General features: G+C 38.7%; 1 pseudogene; it reads right to left on the reverse strand.

Moving 5' to 3' along the window:
- Positions 1–1,561: 1,561 nt before the first annotated feature.
- Positions 1,562–2,595, reverse strand: LOC111158916 (annotated as a pseudogene).
- Positions 2,596–22,360: the final 19,765 nt, after the last annotated feature.

The following is a 22,360-nucleotide window of genomic DNA, read 5'->3' on the forward strand; positions in this document are numbered from 1 at the left end:
GATTCATCAGTCTTAGACAATTTACTTTTCCTCCTTTTTCAAATATGGCCTCCACAAAGAAGTCTTTGAAATCTAGGTTTGCTGATCCCTCCAACTGAATAACCTTTACTCTAAATAATTAGATATTTATTAGTATTTCTTTAAGAGCCTTACCTTGTTCCAAGGATACAGAAATTCACATTTTTTCTTCTTGATTTAGGTCTCCTATTAGAGAGTTTCTGTATCTTTGATCTGGGTCTGAATTATCTTTTTGTAGTATCTTATCTACATTAAATGCTAGGTTTATTGAAACTGTACTCCAACAGGGACTTTATTACATAATATATAGTAGATACTTCATGAACTTGCCGATTTGAATTGAGGATCACTTTCAAAAGATGAGGATATCCACCTTGAAATAAAGAAAAATACTCTTTACTATAAAATACCTGTTTCTCTTTTTACTTCAGTAATGCCTAATGAATTAATGTGACCGGGAAGAGGCAAGAAGAAGTATAATGGGTTTAGTGAGCATTCTTTATTTACCAAAATGTCTCCAAGAGACTGGGAAATTCTCAGGTGCTAATAGGGGTTGGCTAGGCCTTTCCTGCTTCTAGTTGAGGTCCATCCTTAGTAAGGTTCTGATTTCCCAACTGATCTTAACATTCTCTGGTCAACATCCTTCACTTGGAAGGAATGGGGACAGCAGGAGAAGGAAATGAAATTCAGCCCTGTTCTTGTTCACAGTCCTTACTAGAATGGGCGTGGATATTTTCTCATTCCCTCTCTTCCACACTAGTGATTTCCTTTCCTGCTCTGAATTAACTTCCAAGAAAGTGTTAGGACATTTTGTTTTACGTCATACATATATGTAATCCATGTATAATAGTAAGCATATTTCAGGCTCAGTTGAATATTTTGGAAATTGAGGAAAGGTCAGGTTATAGTAAACTTTCTTTTTTTTTTTTTCTTTTTTTTTTTTTTAAGATTTTTATTTATTTATTTGACAGAGAGACACAGTGAGAGAGGAAACACAAGCAAGGAGAGTAGGAGAGGGAGAAGCAGACTTCCCGCTGAGCAGGGAGCCTGATTGAGGACTCGATCCCAGGACCCTGGGATCATGACTTGAGCTGAAGGCAGACATTTTAATGACTGAGCCACCCAGGCACCCATGGGAATAGAAATAAAATATAGCTCCCAGTTCTATCCATGAATACATTAGTTCAGCAACCTCTGAGCTATGACTTAATGGAGGCCAATGTGTTTATCACATGATTTTTTTTTTTCCTTCCAAAAAGAGAATATAAGATTTAGACAAAAGAATCTGAATGAGGAGTTCCATGAGTAGAGATGCCTCAACAAAAGTCAGGAGTATGACTGCGCATCATGAGAGACTGCATTCAGTAGATAGAACATACATTCACGATAGACCAGAACATTTCACAACGGTAATAAAGCTTCCTGTAGTATACCAACATTTCTGTATAATGTCTGACCAAACCACCTTGCTGATAAATCATTAATCACTTCAGTATAAGTAATTTGTTAACATTTATGATTCTTACAGAGAGACAAATGTCATACATTTAAAAAGTGTTTTTCATTTACCTTTGCATTAGTACTTAAAATGCACATTTCTATTTCAAGATAACATTTAAAAATTACTCTAATACAACAACAGTGTAAATACAACCCTGTAGTTATAAAAAATGCTAAACTGGGATCCACAGTGAAGTTACTCTCATGTTTACAAGTATGATTCTGAAATAAATACTACTTCTAAGCAGCTGTTAGCGGCTTTCTAGGTTTGGTTTAAATACACGTATTTTCAGTTGTGGGGAAGCTTATAATACTGTATTCCATGCAGTGTTCTGAAAGGGTTAAGAGCCAACCAGCCCTAAAACCTGAAGTACTCACTCAGTCTGCAAAACATGTAGAGAAATGTTAAATGGGATTCCCACATAACATCAAAAGCATGTGATATTCTGCAGTAACTGGGAGTACTCCAGGATTGCCATATTGTCCTCTTCTAACTAATTTTGACAGAAGAGTTTAAGAAGGAGCATATTTTACCACTATCAAGTGCATTTAGAAGAGACTTATTTCTTTTGTGCTAATTGGACTCCCCTGAATGACCTAGCTAGTTAACTGGTCACTAGTAATTTGGTTACCAGGCAAATCAAGCTGCAAGAAAGAAAGCCAATGTTTAAATTACTGTGCTATTGTCTGACCCATTCAAATGATTTGTTTTCAACATAAACATAAAAATGCAATATGAGATGCCTAACTAAAGCAAGCACCAGCAACAAAACCAAGACAGCTTCTCTTTTTCTAAGGTTTAGGCTTTGCCCAGAATTCCTTATCCATGGAATAGCCCATACCGAGAGTCATTGCTCCCACAACAAAGCCTTCTGCTGCCACACGCACGTGGTGGATCAGGTGAACAGACATTTTAGGATTTCCCCTGTTCTTCAATTTAAGTAATCCATATGCAACTATTGTTGCAAACTTTGCCATTCCAGTGGGAACAGATGGGGCCTCTCTAGCTTTTTGGATAAGTTTAGATCCCTGAACTTCATCATATGAAGAAAGAGAAACATCCATGGTGGTTCACATAGTGGCTGAAGAATCATCCTACAATGACGGGACTTAGGCCTCAACTAAGAAGCCATTCTCTCTGGAGAACTTCTTGAGAATCCCTTATGGTGAGGTGAGGGAAGGTGGGGGAGTTACCTGAAAAGAAAAATAAATTTCCTCTACCTCCCTCCCCCGATAATTTAGAGCGGTGCATTAAATGACAGGACTGAGACTATTCTGTGTGTTTTTCCTTTTCTTCAACCACCTATTTACCCCGTTGGGAAAAATATCTTACTCTGTTGCCAGAGACAACTGAATTATGCCAGTTTATTAACAAAATCCTTAGTTATAACTGAGTCTTAGCTAAGCAACTTGATAACTTCTTTTACTTGGGTTCTCCATAATAACCACTCTTCAGGGGAGAATTTGGGAAATTTCAAAGAACTGGTTACTTAATCTGTATAATTGTTATATTACCTATATTGAGTAATGTAGTACTTTTGTGTTTTTTTTTGGGGGGGGGGTTCTTAAGCAGTGGCTTACAGCCCTTTTTTCCTTCTCCCCCCCCCTTTTTTTTGTTTTTGTTTTCTGTTTTTGTTTGTTTAGTAGCTTGAATCTGAACAGTGAATGTGGGACTTGAACTCCTGACCTGGAGATCCAGAGTCATGCCCTCCACTGACTGAGCCAGCCAGGCACCCCTGCCCTTATGTTTTCACATCTACTTCTCTGTTGCCTCAAACTTTGTTTCTCTATTCCTTATCTTACAGTAAGTAGTAGTCTTGTCAGTACAACATCTTTGATGTGCAAGTAGGTTGGAATTTGTTTAAAACATGTTCAGAGTGGTTTAGATTGAAGAGAAAGAAGACTTTTTTTTTTTTTTTTAATGAAATAACTTCTGTAACCATCATGCTTCACCAGTGGAGTGGTTCCTGTCCAGTAGAATCTTTCATATACCTACAGTAATTTCAGTGAAAGATTGCCACAGTACACAGTAATAAAATTGCATTAGCAAGTTTGCTTGTTTTTCTTGCCACCTTTCCAGCTTGAGTTCTGAAAGTTGGCTAAAAGTTCCATTTTTTGATGAAATAACAACTGTATAATTTTTCTTTCTCCTTTGAAGGTAAAAAAAAAAATTAAAGCAAAAAAAAGTACTGACTTAACTCTGAATGATTGACTCTGATTTACTAGTCAAAAAATGGAAGGCTTTGAAAATGTGCCTGCTTTTTTTTTTTGCTTTATTTAAAAAAAAAAGAAAATGTACTGAAATCTACCTGTGCTGTTGGGGGTTGGCAAAGGGGATTTATGTGTCAGCCAAACAAAAAGCTGTCAGGTGTTGCTGTCATAGAATGTGCTTGTTTAAGTAGCTGAAATTGGGGGCGCCTGAGTGGCTCAGTGGGTTAAGCCTCTGCCTTCGGCTCAGGTCATGATCTCAGGGTCCTGGGATCAAGTCCCGTGTTGGGCTCTCTGCTCAGCAGGGAGCCTGCTTCCCCCTCTCTCTCTGCCTGCCTCTCTGCCTACTTGTGATCTCCTTCTCTCTGTCATGTAAATAAAAATAAAATAAAAAATAAAAAAAATCTAAAAAATCTAAATAGCTGAAATTGATGGGGTCATATGCAGTACAATTGGACACGTGGTTATTAAGTCAAAAGAATGAATTTAAGTACTAGAGTCTGTTGCTGAGGATCCTGCAATAAACAAGAAAGACGAAAAGTCTGCCTGTGTGCGTGTGTGTGTTGATTTTGCCTTGTAGTTAGGGAGTGGGGAGGGAGATTGTGTGTTAGTCATAGTGCATAGAAAGTCCATTTTTCTCTTGCTGGCAAATGGGAAGTAAATCAGTTTGTGTCACCACAGATTGAGAGAAGTATTAAAACAACCCTGTCAATGCTATACAATAGTTTTCAATTCCATCAATTCCTGATGTCCCTTTGGATAATAAATTACTGTAGGGTGACCTGGAAATAGGGATGTCTCTGCCCCATTTCTTTGTTTTGTTTTGTGGAAGACTTCAAAATAGTGGCTTGGTGAATGAGGATAACCTTGATCTCAAATAGTCCACTTTGCTGAATGTGAGAACAAGATCTTGTCCTATTCATAATGATCAGTTTGACGTTATATGAACAAAACTGGTTTGCTTTTAGTATTAAAATGATAATCCACATGTATTGCTGCATTTGGGGTTGTGGTTTTACTAATTAGGAATATTTTCCAATGAAGAAGCCAACATATGGATGTTTAAAAAAAACACCTCAGACTTTCTCCTTACCCTCTCTGTCTCTGATGGGGCCTTGTTTGGCTTTTGAAACATGTGCTGAGTTTTGCAGCTTAACCCTGAGCTCCACCACTACCCATCCTGTGACTTTTAAGGACTAATTTTCTTTTTCAGTCACGTTCAAACGAACCTTTTTGGTACTCCGAACAACCTGATTCTGATTATGTAGCATGCAAAATTCAAGGGATCAAATCACCAGCAATTTGCTTCCCCAAGTTGCTTTCTTAAATCAGCTTTTAAATAGATTTATGTTGCCTGTGGATATAAAGCAGTAGAGTAAAACTAAACCTTCCTGATTTCCAAATCAGCATTTAAAGAGCTATAATTCATATTTAATGAAGAAAAACAGCTAAATAAGCATCCACAAGCATTTAACTAGAGACTTTATGCTCATAAAGTTTTTATCCTCTCTGAAAGCCCCTTTACCGTATCTTTTTATTATACTTTGATGCAAAATGCTAAAAGGAAGTTGGATATTGTTAGACTCCTATTAAATTATAAGAGAACAAATATTAAGAATAAATTTTAGCTCTGTTAACTAGGGCAAGACTGGCAATTTTCCTAACTGGTCCTCAACATTGAAGTTTTCCAAGAGAGAAAATGTTTTATTGCCAACAGAACGCAATATTGAGGCCAGATGTCTCTGACCTTTTGTCTAAGAATAAAGCCCCTTCTATTTCAAGGCCAGGCATCCTGTTTATAAATGGCTACATCGTGGTGAAAATTGACTTTATTTTACCTGTGAAATTGGGTTTGGCCATTTCCCCTGAAATAAAGATGGGTGGTTGAGAGCTGCTTGCCACAGCAAAAGATCAAATTGATAACATAATGTACATCTATCTGGGGCTTGGTTGCTGTTTAAGTGTACATGGCTGGAATCTCCTATCCTTGAATAACCTCTTGTCTCAATATCAAAGCCAAGCCCAGGACTAGCTGAAAAGAAAGAGTATACTGTAAGAAAACTAGCTGATCCCTAGGACATTTCTTGATTGGCTAAAGTTGTCCAATTTGCTTCACATTTGGTCTTCCTTCTAAAGCAGACTAAAGAAAATGAATAATAAGCAGACAAGATCTGCTTAGAAAGTGTGATGGATCCAGGCTATTAATTTAAATAAATACTGAGATTTCAGCAGGGACATTTGGGCCGCTATTGATAACACTTAGGGAGGCACCATTGCTTCTTCCAGGCACGACCAGTGTCTTACATATTTCATTACTTTAGGGAAGTAAGATGATGCCGTTGGCCTCAAAAAAATTCACTCCATCACCTCATCAGCTACAACCTCAAAACCAGTCCTACTAGTATTAAAGGCATTCACAGAGCTTTAACTTGTGTTTCCAACTCTTTATGAAGTCATCACATGTAGGAATTTTTAAGTCGAATCACATTGAAGATGAAAATAGCTTAAGTATTGTATTTCCGTCTTCTGAAAGGTACTCGCTTTTCCAGAAAACGCTGCAGGACCCATGGTGGCACTTGCTTTTCTGTCCGTGGCTCGGTTTTTTGATCACTGCCCAAGGACGACTTACTCCTGAGGAAATAGCCATATGGTTGGGAGTGAAATTTTAAACTGACCTTGGACTCAAACTCTGGTGCAAAAGGATGACTGTGAATTTCTTCTGCATTGGATGGAGTGCGCCGTTGATCTCTGGAATGAAGTACAAGTGGTACCCTGTGGACTGCTATTTTAATGCAGCAGAGCAAATTCAATGAATTGCCCAATTCTCTAGGGCCCTTTAGAAAACGACTCAGAGCATGGTTTTAATGGAGAAATGGCACAAGGAAATGGAGCACAGGGTCTCCCAGTTCTCATCCATTAAGGCCAGGACATCTGAATGATTGCCTCAGGATTACTTATGGCCTTAAATAGAAGAGTTTAAAGACTGGACAGGGGGTCTGACACTGAGACCCTGGATTGTTGATGTAGAATGACTCACTCTGTGTCTGAAGGATATCTACATCTTCTGACCTATTGATTGGCTTATGAAGATGAGAGAAGTCTTTAAGTGTCAGGATCCTCTATAGAACGTATTCTAATTGGCCACCATGGAAAACATAACACACTTTAGAGGACAGTTAGCTTTGGGCGCTCTGATTTTGTGTCTCAGGTTAATATTTTTGGGCGCCCCTTCCATCTATATAGTACTTCTCATGAGCTTGTAGTGGACCCTTCCTGTGAGTGGAATGGGTACAATTATGATCATGCCATGTTGGAGTGCATTGATTTTTTCATCCATATGAAATAACATTTTAAAAATATCCAAGGTAGATAAAATGGATTGAATAATGTGTATATGGGGCATTGATGCTGATTGAGTAAGGACATGGTACATACGCCTTGAATCTGATGATGAAAACTATACCTGTGTGTTACAGAAATTTGGAATTTTTGAAAAAATCACAAAGCAAAAACTCTTACAGCTTAAATATATTTGTTTTATTAGAAAGCCAGGGGTGGGGGGGAGAGAGAGGTGGGTAGAGCGAGAGAGAGACCAACATGGCGCTGGATCTCCTGACCCTGAGATCATGACTTGAGCTGAAACCAAGAGTCAGGCACTTAATCGACTGAGTCACCCAAACACCCCTCAATATTTCTTATATGAAAAATATTCTGTATATGTTAGAGTATGTGATTTACCTTCCATTTTTACATGTTGTACACATTAATAATTCTACACGACTATTTTTAATTGCTCTATCACATTCTCTATAACATAATTCATTTAACCAGTTCAATAATTTCAGAACCCTGTTTCCAAATTTATAATGTGATAAGTACTGCTATAATAGGAGTAACCCTTCATAGAAATTTTTGTTTCATCTTTGCTGCTTCTTCAGGATATTTTTTTTTTAAGATTTTTTATTTATTTATTAGACAGAAACACAGCTAGAGAGGGAACACAGGGGGAGTGGGAGAGGGAGAAGCAGGCTTTCCACTGAGCAGGGAGCCCTATGTGGGGTTCCATTCCGGGATCCCAGGATCATGACCTGAGGCAAAGGGAAACGCTTAACCCACTGAGCCACCCAGGCGCCCCCTTCAGGACAATTTTTAAGAATGCAAGTATTTTAATACATGGGGTGCTCATTCTAACTTTGCTTAAATACATTGCAAGTTGCCTTCCATAGAGAGCAGGCCAACTTTTATTCCCACAAACATATTAGGAGAATTTATTTTCTCATACCATAGCCAAAACTGGGAATTAGTATTTTTAAAAAATAGGCCAATCACCAGACAGGAAATGTCTTCTTTTTAAAATTGGTACATTTGATTGCTGATTACTTAATTTTGAGTGGTTTACACTTACTTATCAGCAATTTACACAGCTAACTTGGTGCCCTGTCTATATTATCTGCCAAAGTCTTTCCTACAGGGTGTTTGCTTTATTCTCTAATTTTTAAAGACCTCCTTATATTCTAATGGTACCAACATATCTTTTTGTCATAAGTATTAAAATTTTTTTAATCAGTGTGGTTTGGAAAGGGGCACTTTCCAGCAGGTTTCATTTTTTATATTTTACTTAACATCATTTATAAATGGGCAGGCACAGTGACTCAGCATTGGAGAAGGAAGAGAAGCCAAGGGATGTGTTGGACCTGAACTAATAGTGGAGTGAAGAGAGGTGATGGGAGACCAGAGTTCAAGTTGCCTTGAACTCTGTGAGCTCACAGAAAGGTGAAGAATTTATTGTATGGTCTTATATAACCAATGCAGAACCACTAAAATTTATTCCCACAAAGAGTAATTGGTGGTGGGAGAGAGATGAACTGGCAAATGATAGGTCAGGTTGAGGTAAGTGAACTCTTCCGCGTGAAGAAGGTGTCAATTAGAGAGTCACATTCACTCTGAAGCTCGTTAGGCTTCCACATGGTATGCTGCTGTCGAAATTTATAACTGACCTTTAAAAGTTGGTGAACTTTCAAAAGCAGCTGTGTGTGTGTTTTGTTTAAAGAGCGATTTACTTGATGAAACTCACCCAGTGGGACCTGGGGTGCATGTGGGACCTGTATTCCTAGGTTACTAGATCCCATATCTTGGGCTGACAACATTAAGCATGATCAGATTGCTGAAGAGGCTTCCTTTGGTCCCCAACATTGTCCATGTGTCTGTCTGTCTGGTATGTGGTAAGGAATTATTTTTCTCCAGAGCTCTTGTGGTTCTAGCTGAAAAAATTTTGTCCCCTGCTGGGAGCCTTGTTTGTTTCCTTTCATTGCCATAGCCACTACTCCAAGGACTTTAGAACCATTAGGGAGACGGATATTGCATGTGGTTCCATAGAAAAGAAATTCATTCTAATCAAGAGGCTGTCACTCTTTATTCTGTTCATGAAGGGATGGAATGTTGAATTGACTTCAGTGACAGCTTTCATGAGCCCATCGTTTAATTTAATGGATAAAATCGAACGTTTTATTGAAATAGGGTTCATTTCCTAGAATGGCATGAATACACTCATATCACTTATGTTATCAGTACAAACATGTGGTCAAGGGGGAATCGATTAACAGATATATTGTGATATTTTTACGGTAACTCTTGACTAAGTTTTTCTTTTCCCTCTTCCTCCTTAGTAGGACAAATATGGCTGATGTCTCTTTGATCCCAGCATGCCATCCTGAAAAAGATACTCTGTGTAGCTTAAGTAGATACTGTACAGGAATATTGTGAGGATTCAGAGTGATAAAACTTGGGAAAGTGCCTTAAAAAAAAACAGCGTAAAGCACTCAAAAATGCTAGGTACAGAGATGATTATTTGCAGGCAAAGTACAACCTCTTGGCCTTTGCTCCAACTTTTGAAGAGGTCATTACCACTGACAGAGATTGAATGAATGAGAACATTGATGAGGGTGAAGATGAAGGATAAAAACAGGACAGGAGAAGCATATGTGCTAAAATAAGCATGAAGGAGGAAGAATTTCTTTGTGTGTGTGTGTGTGTGAATGGTGGGGTTGCTTTGTTTTTGCTTAGACATCTGTATAGACATTTAATCACGACGTGGAGCCCAGGAGTGCAGTCAGTTTTTAAAATTGCCCCATCCATCATGCTCTTCCTTCATGGACTTGAGTCAGCATGTTATAAAGCGGCCTGTGTTGCAAGTCAAGACAACTGACTGTGAGTCCCAGCCGTGCCACCAATTATGTCAGGGACCCAGTTGGTTCGTCTGAAAAGATGTATGGGAGGAGATGAGTATTTACGAAGGTGAGATCTGTATATAGTGATGGCAGTAGAGATGATTTTAGGTGAGAGATGCAATGCATTATTCATTTATTTGTTTTATGTTAGAATAAATATAAGTACTGTATAAAGCATGTAGTTTTCCAAGTTTTAATGTTAAGTAGTTTTCCGAGTATTAATGTTAAGTAAAAAAAGAAAAATAGGTGAGAAATGAAAAAAATAGTAAAGTAAAATAGAAATAAACTCGAAGAGACCAAACTGGTTGGTTGGTTGTCAGAAAGGAGGGGGATTGGAAGGATAGGCAAAATAGGTGAAGGGGACGAAGAGGTGCAGACTTCCAGTTACAAATAATTAAGTCCCAGCAATGAAAAGTACAGCCTAGGGGACAGAATAAGATTGTAGTGACATTGTATGGTGACAGATGGTAACAACATTTGTCATGCTGCCTGTTGTAGAAAATTGTCCAATTGCTGTGTGGTACACTTGAAACTAATAGAACTTTGTACATCCAACTGTACTTCAATAATAATAATAATTTTAAAAAGGTAAAAATATCGGCAGGATACAGAGAGAGCAAAAATCATGAAGAAAGGACATTTGGGAAATGCTAAGCTAAATTATCTCCAATTTCATTTGAGATCTCTACTATGTAAAGTACGTGATTTTTTTAAAAGATTGATTTATTTTAGAAGAACAGAGCAAATGAGTAGGAGGAGGAACGGGGGGAGATTCTCAGGCAGACTGATGTTTGAGCACAGATTCCCTTGTGGGGCTGGATCCTAGCACTCATGTGATCATGACCTGAGCCAAAACAGAGTCAGATGCTTAATGAACTAAGTCACCCAGGTTTCCTAAATATATGATTTCTTAAGGGACATACCGTACTCACAATCTTATAGAAATATCTGTCTATTTTTTATAAGAGATTTCTGGTCCAGATTTGGCCATAGGTATTCTCTATGTGGCCTCAATCATCGCAAAAATTTCAGCATGATCCTAGACCGCAATGAGTAGAGTCTGGCATGAGCCTCAGTGGACCTCAGAGATAGGACACAGAAATGGGAGAACTGGATCCAGGATCACGCCAGAGAAGTGACAAACATCTAATGCACAGGATGGCTCAAGGGCCGCTGACCCCCTCTGGCCACTTTGGTCCCATCTTCTCTGGGAAGCCAAGACTGCCTGGCACACCGTGCACATATCCTTGGTTCTCAAAAGCAAACCATCCCTTTCTAGAATAGGGAAGACTGAGAGATTGCCAGTGATCCTTTTTTGTCTTCTTGTACCATTCTCTTAGCCAGATATTTTACAGAAACTCTATTCAAAGAATTCTTAAGTCTTTTTAGGTACCGCGTAGAGGAGAATTTCACCCACCATGAAATTGCTTCAGGATACCCTAAGCGTCTGGTTGTCTTGCTTTATTTTGGGGGAATGGGAGAACCCCGAGCTTGTGTTGTTCCCTGCTGAATCTGAGAGACCAATGATCAGGGACATCCACTGGGTTGACATCTACTCATCAACAGTAATCAAGCATTTTATAGAACTCACACCAAAAGTAACCAAGTTACCTGTATCACCTACTTTTGGGGGGAAGTAGAATTGTAATTGAATACTCTCTTGATTGCTTTGCTCTTTCTATTGAATCTATCAGCCCACAAGCAATGGTTGATTGTACAGATTCTAGTTCAGGACGACTGCTCAGTGATCCCCAGGTGAATCCCAGGCAGAGCAAATGGTGAGAGGAATTTTCTGACAATTAGAGCAGCTTTTGTGGAAGCTCTGCCAGTGACCTCTGGTTACACTGGTGGGAAGAGGATTGCAGCTCACAGCCCTTAAGATACTGTGCTGGGGTGTAGTTGAGTAACCTGCTAAGAATACAGTGGTTTTAACCATTTCTTTTAGTTTGGGGAAAAGATAGCAAATGTTTCTGCCATCAGGGATAGATCTTTCATCAACTGACACTTTCCTTAATTTGTTTGGAACATGATCATGCTGGAAAGACAGTGTCCTGTGGTAGTTAGCAGGCCACATGGTCCAACTGACTTTCCTTCCAATCTCAGCTATCCTCGTTAGAGGTAGTGTAGCCCGGGTTGGGTTAAGCATTATCTTCTTGGGGACTGGTAGGGTGGAGATAGTAAGAATATCTAGCTCCCAAGTGTGAAGTAAGGATGAAATGAAGTATCAGGGCCTCTAAGGTACCATTTTGATTCTTCTTAATCCTATTAATCGTTCTTAATCCTATTTCTCATTCCAGCTTCTGGGCAGGTTCTATGCTGATAACTTTTACTTCCTGCTCTGGGGGGTCTCTCATGCCTCACATACAGAGAACCCACGGAGCTTGCTTGCTATCCTTGTGCAAGGTTTGTGTTTTGTATATGGTGTAAGACAAGGGCCAGGGTTTTATTTTTTTTTCTTTTTTTTCTTTTGGTTATTGAGTTGATTGAATATTGTTTGTTGAAAAATTGTCTCTTTCCCATTCATTTAACTTGTCCCTACTGGGAAAAAAAAATCCATTGACCATCTGTGTGTGGTCCTATTTCTGGAATGTCCTTTCTGTTTCATTGATGTAAATGTTTATCTTTCTGCCAAAACCAAATTACCTTGATTGCTGGGGTTTATACTAAGTCCTGAAATCAGGTAGGATAAGGACTCTAATTTTCTTTTTAAAAATGGCTTCGGTTATTACAGGACTTCTAGATTCCTATGTAGATTTTAGAATCCAGTTGCTAATACTTGTAAAACTACTTTAAGAAAAGTTTTATGTAGTCATTTTAATTTTTTTCTTAATGTATTTTAAATGTATTTCCTCCTAGAAATTTCCTTTCTTGAAAGCTATTAGAGGTGCCTGGGTGGCTCAGTTGGCTAAGCGACTGCATTCAGCTCAGGTCATGGCCCCGGAGTCTTGGGATCGAGTCCTGCATTGGGCTCCAATCTCCATGGCAAGTCTGCTTCTCCCTCTGACCTTCTCCGCTCTCATGGTCTCTCTCTCTCACTCTCTCTCTCTCTCAAATAAATAAATTATAAAAAAATCTTTTAAAATCTAAAAAAAAATCTTTAAAAACAATCTTTTAAAAAAACCCTTAAAAAAAGCTATAAGGATATTTACCAATGTTTGCTTCTAGAAACTTAATTTCATTTTTTATAGATAAATGTCTATTAATATGTCCATATGTAGATACATTTAATAAATAGTTGTCTAGTTGTCTCAATATCCTTTACAGAAAATACTCTTTAATTTTTGAGTGAAGATATACCATCAAATGAGGTTTTCTATATTTACTTTTCTCCATTTCTTTTTTTTTTAAAGATTTTATTTATTTATTTGATAGAGATCACAAGTAGGCAGAGAGGCAGGCAGAGAGAGAGAAGGAAACAGGCTCCCTGCTGGGCAGAGAGCCCAATGTGGGGCTCGATTCCAGGACCCTGGGATCATGACCTGAACCGAAGGCAGAGGCTTTAACCCATTGAGCGACCCAGGCGCCCCTTTTTCTCCATTTCTCAAGCATAGCTTGATCCCCAAATCTCCCATTGTTTGGAAATAATACATAATTTATAATGTCCATTATATATATAATGTGTGTGTGTGTATCCATATATATATATACTTAAAGTTGAGTGTCAGTGTGTATCCTTGCCATTCTGCTTAACAGGTGTTATACTCCTAGTTTTGCTATTAAGACCTTATTGCTATTCATCAAATGGTTTTCTTTCCCACTTAGACAGGGATATACCTTGAAATTTATGCATTGATTTGGTACAAACTCTTTACATGAAAGGCACAGATAATGGCTACTTGTTGTATACCATGGCTGATCATAAATGAATGATACATAGTGTTTCCAGGTAATTAGTGTTTGCTGAAAGGTAAAGAATGATTTATGGAGGCAGTTTCACTTAGAATATTGGGATATTATTGCTGAGAGGGAGAGAGAAAATGAAAATTTCTGAGCCCTTAGAGCGGTAGGCACCATGCCAGGTAATTCTGTGGCTTATTTCGTTTAATCCTTATAACAAATCTATAAAATGGCAGTATTAGCACCATTTTACAGATGACATTGCAGGCCAAGCGATGTACATTAAGAAACATGCCTATGGTCTGTTCAAGACCTTAGATTAAAATCTGATATCTGTAGGTTTTTTTTAATAGTATTCCTGTGGTCTGGGGGAAGATCAAGAGCAACTTCTTAAAAAATATTATTAAAAGGAATGAACTTGGAAGAGTTGGGTTTTTGCTCAATTTTGTGAAAATTATGACAGATCCAGGACAGATATGCATTTTTTCTTGCTTCTTAGTTCTTAATAATTTTTACCTTGCCTTTTTTACCCAGAAAATGACAGCATTGACTCACTGTCTGACTTTGAGAGCAGCTTCATCATTTACTGGATATGTGATCTCAAAAGTCTATAAAAAAGGTTATATAAACAGAATCTACCTCTTAGGGTGTTGCAACTAAATAAATGTATAGAGTTTTTGTACAAAGTAAATGCTCAGTAATGGTTATTTTGCCACAGGTGGTAAACCCAGGACCATTTTCTCTCTCCTCTCTTACCAGTGTCCAATCATAAGAACAAATCAGTTGTCACTTTTTAAAAAAAGATTTATTTATTTATTTTAGAGAGAGCAAGCAAGCAGCCAGCCAGCAGAGAGGGGATGGGCAGAGGCGAGAGAGAAATTCTCCAGTAGACTCCCCTCTGAGCCCAGAGCCTGATGAGGGGCTTGATCCTAGACCCCCGACCGAGATCATGACCTGAGCTGAAATCAAGAGTCTGCTGCCTCACTGACTGAGTCACCCAGGTGCTCCTCAGCTGTCACTCTTAAATACACAGATATAAATTTAATCCCATGTGTTAGCTTTCCTATAGATTATTTTATGTCTTGTACCTCATTTTGTCCAGATGTGCAAGCTATAGCAATGAGATAGAAAGGCGATTCAGAACACGTGTTGGTACAAAGAGAGGATAAATAGGCATTTTAGGGAATTGCCGGAATCACATTGCTTGACACAAAGCCATGTACCAAGTGTATGCCTAAGGCTTACAGTGAGATAAAGACAGTCTATGTTTAAGGATCATGTTCCATGGAGGAGCAGACATATTCAGAAGCACATTCTTGAATGACAACATAGGACCTGGCAGGGGAGTGAGCTACTTGGAGATGCTAGCCCAGAGCTCTAGGAGAGTTCATGTGTGCAGCATGAGTACCAGAGGCAAACAGATGTTGCTATTCAGATGTGTACTGGAAAAAGAGCCAAGGTGATGCATTATTTTACGGAGTTGAAAAACAACAACAGCTCTACATTGAGTTGGTGGAGGACTGTTTTTGAATCATGACCTCGATACTGCATCAATTTTTCGGAAAAACCACTTCAGCCTGTCCACAAACAGTAGCCACAAGTTGCCTGTGAATAGTTAAGCTTAGAGTAATTAAAATGAAATAAAAGTGGAAACTGAGTTTCTCTGTTGCTTTAGCTGCTAGTGGCCATGGATCCCATGTCACTACAGGCTGCTAGGGATAACAGGGTAGAATATTATTTCCGTCATGGTGGCAAGTTGGTGACAACACTGAAAACCTGGCCTTCCCGTAGAGTAGACTTCATGGTTTCTCCTAGTCTACCATTCCAAGATTTGTGGGATGACCATTTAGACTGGGATGGGAAAGGTCAGCTAGTTTTGTATGACGGTCTCTGTGAAGTTTCCAGGAATGTGTGGAGGAATTCTGTGGGGGAACAGATGACCCTGTCACCGGTAGGGACTGCATTGTACTTCGCCTTCCTCGCTCCCTGCTCTTTCAAGATCAAGGCCGTTCTACCCACGTCACAAAGGTCAGCCAGCACATTCCATACATGGCACCTTTGTAAAGGTGGCATTATTTGCCACTCTGAACATGGTGGTACTAATGAAGACAGGCTGGATTATAAGTGTGACAAACAACTCCCAAACTCCGCTTAAAACACAGGTTTATTTCCCTCTCACATTAAAAACCCACAGAGGCTGTCTGTGGGCTCGGTTTTGCATCATCTTTATTCTTGGATGCACCCTCTGAGAGCAAGCAGTTCTTCAACATAGCAAAGAGGAAAAAGGAATGGTGAATCACAGCTTGGCATTTAAAGCTTCTTCCCATAATACAACTGAAAGGAACACAAGTGATTACTTACTGGTGGCAGGAAAAAGATAAGGCAGGATTGTAGTAGTGATTCTCAGAGTATATGTCTTAAGACAATTTTGACTATTGAGATTACTAAATATGTCTACACAATAAAATGAGTAAAATGAAAAAACTTGAAAAATTGCTGGGTTGGGGGGAAGAGTATTCCTTTTTTTTCTTTTTTATTATGTTAGTCACCATATAGTATATCATTAGTTTCTGATATAGTGTTCCATGATTTGTTGTTTGCATGTAACACCCAGTGCTCCATGTAATTCGTGCCCTTCTTAATACCCATCACTGAGCTAACACTTTCCCCACAACCCTCCCCACTAAAATCCTCAGTTTGTTTCCCAGAGTCCCCAGTCTCTCATAGTTCATCTCCCCCTCTGACTTCTCTTCCTTCATTTTTCCCTTCCTTCTCCTAATGTCCTCCATGCTATTCCTTATGTTCCACAAATAAGTGAAACCATATGATAATTGTGTTTCTCTGTTTGACTTATTTTATGGAGCATAATCCCCTCCAGTTTCCATCCACATCCATGCAAAAGTTGGGTATTCATCCTTTATGATGGCTGATCAATATTGCATTGTATATGTGGACCACATCTTCCTTATCCATCCATCTATTGAGGGGCATCTCAGCTCCTTCCACACTTGGGCTGTCATGAACATTGCTGCTATGAACATTGGGGTGCATATGGCCCTTCTTTTCACTACATCTGTTTCTTTGGGATAAATACCCAGTAGTGCAGTTGCTGGCTCATAGGGTAGCTCTATTTTTAATTTTTTGAGGAACCTTCACACTGTTTTCCAAAGTGGCTGCACCAACTTGCATTCCCACCAATAGTGTAGGAGAGTTCCCCTTTCTCCACAGCCTCTCCAACATTTGTTGTTTCTTGCCTTGTCGATTTTTGCCGTTCTAACTGGTGGAAGGTGGTTATCTCAATGTGGTTTTGATTTGAAATTCCCTGATGGCTAATGATGAACACTTTTTTGTGTGTCTGTTAGCCATTTGTATGTCATCTTTGGAGAAGTGTCTATGTCTTCTGCCCAGTTTTTGACTTGATTATTTGTTTTTGGGTATTGAGTTTGAGAAGTTCTTTATAGAAGAATGTTCTATGCCATTTATTCTCCCATTTCTTTGGCCAAAGTGAATTCATGGCCAATATAAGCTCAAGGGCTTAGGTAAGTACAATGCTAATACGTCCCTGAGAAGCCAATAGGAAATATTGGATGGAGAATATTAATGACCCCCACAATATTCATAGGCTAACCCTATAGGAAAGCTGCCATGGGGCCAACAAGGAAAGATCAAATACTTGGGCTATAGTGGTGAGTGGCATCGGCTGCTGTGAGTTACAGACTTCATGTCCATTGTCCTGTGAATTGATGCTACACAAAAATGTCTGATTGGGTCTTTTGAATCTCGTCCTCCTCCTCTTCCTACCCTTTCTCATCTTCTTCCTTTTCAAGAGAAGCTAGAAATACAAATTGTTATGTGAAGTAACTTCATTTAAAAAAAAACTGGCTCATTGTTTATGAACAATGTATGGATGAAAGGATGTACAGTAATGCCAAGTAGAGTGTGCATTCACCGCGCTCTGTTTTACTTATTTCATGGAGCATAATCCCCTCCAGAAATGTCTAATCGGGTCTGGGAGGGAAGGCAGGTGAAGGAGACAATATAGAGATAGTGGTCTGGAAGATGGGTGACCTGAGGACTGGTCCTAGTATTATGGCAAACTCTGTGACATTTGTTTGAGTCACTGAGCCTACCCCTTTCTTCATCTATGGAATAGGTAGCCTGGGCAAGATCCATGACAAGGCTGGGTATTTAAAATGATCCCTGCAGTTTTAGGAGCTACTTGAGTAATAGAAAAAGTTGTTTCTTCATTCACCTTGCTCCTGGTTCCATAAACTTTATGAAAATGACACCATACTTTCTTTCTCTATTCTGCTAGATACTGGTGCAGAGGGGACCAGTGATCTGAGAGAAGGTGATGGAGGTTTCACAGAGATGTCAGTACCCCAGACGTAGACTGTAGTCAGAGATTCCCTAGAACAATGTGGTCTCTTGTTCACAGAAAATTAGTGGCAATGTATGGAGTGTTTTGAAAGATGGGACAGTTAATAAGAGTTTTGACTGTGGTTTTAGATTTGGGTTTAGACTGAGTTCTCCTAGTTACTAACCTGATGTCATCACTCTTCTTTCTCTTCCTCTGTTCCTTCATCCTTAAAATTGGGATGAGAAGTAACAGCACTTACTTCATAAAGCTATTGGGAAGGTTAGATTAGACAATATATATGAAAGGCCTTCTAATTAATATTTCTTTTTTTTCTAAATTTAAACTTTTATTTTTTCAGAGTTCCAAGATTCATTGTTTATGCATCACACCCAGTGCTCCATGTAATACATGCCCTCCTTAATACCCACCACCAGGCTCACCCAACCCCCCCTCCAAAACTGTTTCTCAGAGTCCACAGTCTCTCATGGTTCATCTCCCCCTCCCATTTCCCCCAACTTCCTTCTCCTCTCCTTCTCCCAGTGTCCTCCGTGTTACTCCTTATGCTCCACAAGTGATACCATATGATAGTTGACTCTCTCTGCTTAACTTATTTCACTCAGTATAATCTCCTCCAGTCCCTATTTAATATTTCCGAGCCATTGTTGCTACCGTTGTACCCATATCTCTTCTACCCACTCTTTCCCTGGCACAATATTTCTGGAATAGAAACCTGACTTCCTCTGATTTTTATGGAAATGGTACTTGTGTGCAACAGAAGAAAACGCTGTGTTTTGACTTCCTTTTTTTCTGATCAGATCTTATGTAAATGTAGCTTTGTGCCTCTGTTCTTAGGAACCCAGAAAGAGATGTCTTCAGGGGGATTCTTGTCCTGCATTTGTTATACCATGAACATTTCAGTTTTAAAATCCTACTTATAGGGGCGCTTGGGTGGCTCAGTGGGTTAAAGCCTCTGCTTTCAGCTTAGGTCATGGTCCCAGGGTCGTGGGATCGAGCCCCACATCGGGCTATCTGCTCAGCAGGAGCCTGCTTCCCCCTCTTTCTCTGCCTTCCTCTCTGCCTACTTGTGATCTCTGTCTGTCAAATAAATAAAAATCTTTAAATAAAATAAAATAAAATCCTATTTATACTAACCAGAGGGGATTTTCACTGTGTTCTGAGTCTGGTAGAAACATGAAAAGTAACAGCTTAGAACTTCCCACAGCACTGATGTGAATCCAAGTGGCATAACCAAGACCAGCAAAACTGTTCTTGGGACTCTTGTGTCTCGAAGTTAGAATATTTGAAACATGCTGGTAATTATCAAAATCACTATTGTTTGGATTTTACTGAGGTTGTATTTTTCTTTTGATAAATTTGGAGATTGGTGGGTATCCAGGCCAATGGGAATCATCTCAACTTCAAAGTCCTTTACCTTGATTTGAAGCAGTGAAGATCTGAAAGTTAAGGTACTCTGGCATCATTTTCTTGGGTGCAGATTTAGGCTCCCATTGCAAGGATCAGAGCTGATCATTCATAATGGGGTATGAAGAAACTAATCACATGCATTATATCCATGATGCTAGGTAAAGTGTACTTCCACTAGAAAAGAGTCTCTGCATGTGTTAGGATTATATTCAAGTAAAATGTCTTCAACCAGTTGTTACATATACCATATGATTTGAAACTACTTACTTTAAAGATGACTTAAGGTAGTATTTGTTGTTGTTGTTTTGTTTTGTTTCGTTTTTTAATCATGAACACTCTACTCATCTGTTAAGACATTTGGCTTTTATTAAACTCATTTTGTTTGTGGAGAAAATCCACTTTGTTTCTCAAAGGCAAAATTGAGTTGCTTTTTCTCCTTCAAGTAGGTACTGTCATAAATGCTGGTTATTAAATTCAAAAGGAACCTACACATTTTGGAATCAAGTAAAATTTTAAGTCTGTGTTGGAGTGGTTGTACAAAAGACAAACTCTGTGTGAGTCTTTTATATATGTACAATGTGTTCTTTAAAAAGGTGTACCACTTTTTATCCAGATTTAAAAATTATATATGTTCATTGTAAATACATAGTTGTATCACATTACCTTACCATGCAGAAATCATACTGTTGATTTTTGGAAATACTTTTTTGTTTTTTTCCCATGTATGTAGCAACCTAAAAATCACAGTCCCAAATAATCCCAAATTACTTAAAACAGAGTTCAATGGGGGCATTTTTACATGGTTCTATTTTATTCAGCCTTTGAAATATCTAGATTCCTTGTTACAGAAGACATTGGCTGGTAGAAACTGTAATTCTTCCTTCAGTCTTCAGGGATACAAATTTATTGATGGATTTTCTTTGCCTTTTACTCACATTTTCTTTCTTGAACTGAAGCTGAAAGTAATGGAGAACAAATAGATAAAAATTAAACAGTTAAATGTACAAGTGGAGGGTAAGGATAATAAGCAAATGACATCTGTAATGTGTTCGCACCTTTTCTAAATCAATGTAAAGCCTTAACACAGCAATAAAATGACAACTGTATTTTAATTGAGATAATTGAGATAAAGGTAGTTAACCATGTTAAAAACAAAGCCTTAAATCCAAATGTGTCCGAGAGTCATATTCTGCTTTTTCTGGAAAAACTATTGTTTGTAGAGCTTTGTTTTTTCCTTCACCAAAGTACCTATTCTTATTAAAAAATGTCTAGATTCTGTGCCTATATAACTTATATATTTATTTTTAAAGTATTCCTGTGCACATCATCTTATGTGGACTTCAGCAGTTATCTGAAAGGAAGTTTGCCTGCCTTCTGGGATCAAACATTGGTTACTCCATATTCAAAGGACTGTAGGCAGGAGATTGTTAGCCTTGTCTGTAGCTTGGAAATCCATAGATTGTCACACATTGGAACATAAGAAAGTGAAGCCCAATAGTTAGCATGACATTGGGCAAGGATTCACTGAAGTCCTTGAAGGAACAAGAGAGCATCTCACTGTTGCTGCTGGTGAGGGACTGTACTCTTCATGCTTTTTTAGGTCAGAAAGAATCATCTTTTCTACCTGCTGCTTCCAGTGAGTCAACTGTTGATCAGGTGTAAAGTTATGAAATGTAGTTAAGAACATCATTCAATTACCTGTTACTATTAAGAGCTTGTCTCGTTCAAGTCAGAGATGACCCCATTTCTTTCAACATCCATGGTCAGGAGGTGACTCACAAATAAAGGTTAGAATTAAACTTGTAATATCCAAATCCATTTTATGGTCTTGAACTAGAAATGTCTCCTCACAGCCTGCTGGGCAGTCTTCCCAGTTCCCCTGCTTTTTTTCCCAAATGGCTGAAGCTGGAAATAATTCTGCTTTGACAATCAGCTAATGAGCCCTTACATCCTCTTTCCAGCTGCCTTGTGCTAAATGGAAGTGATCAAAACACAAAAGAATATTCATATATCCAAAGGTATTAAGGTACCTACTTTCTGTAGGTTCTTTAAAGATGGATTTGGCTCTTTCCTATCCTCCAGTTCCAATTCCATACAGTATTCTCTCTGCATAGGAGGTGAACTCTTTGAAGTTTGGTCATCTCTTGCTTTGTGCAACCTTCACAATGCTTTGAATTCCTGTAAAATAAACATGAATGAATGAATGAAAAAGCTCTTCAGAGACAAGAGCTACAGATGAGGATTTGTGATGGCCATCAGGAAAAACACAGGAAGCCATTCCAAAAGGGGTAAGAGAGCAAAAATACAAGGGCGAGGAAAACCTAGTGTGTTTCCAAGGAACAGCAAGCCATTCATTTTTGACTGAAGGTAGAGTTAGCGAAGAACAGACTGGAGAGTTTGGTTCAGTCTAGATTTGCCCAACCTTTAATATCATATAGGGATTTTTGTAAAAATTTCTACTACGGGCTTTTACATTTTACCATCCCTACCAGAATATAACCGTTAATCCACAAATGAAACCCACATAAGCCTAGAATGCATGTGGTCCATTCTTAGCTTGGAGTTAAAGTAACTGCAGTCCAGTTGGAACACATGCATTTCATGTATATGATGATGATTACACTAATACACGCAAAGATAAAGTAGCAATAATAATCAGTTGAAGACATTACTGTACAGCACAACTGCTTAAAATTCTTAAAGTTTGTTCTCTTATTTCTGAACATTCCTACAGTCTGGCTAGTTCTATGGGTAAAGCATTCTCTCTTGCCTTTGCATTTCCTCC

Source organism: Enhydra lutris, unplaced genomic scaffold, assembly GCF_002288905.1.
Source record: "Enhydra lutris kenyoni isolate GAN:26980312 unplaced genomic scaffold, ASM228890v2 scaffoldscaffold64, whole genome shotgun sequence".
Classification (NCBI taxonomy): Eukaryota; Metazoa; Chordata; class Mammalia; order Carnivora; family Mustelidae; genus Enhydra; species Enhydra lutris.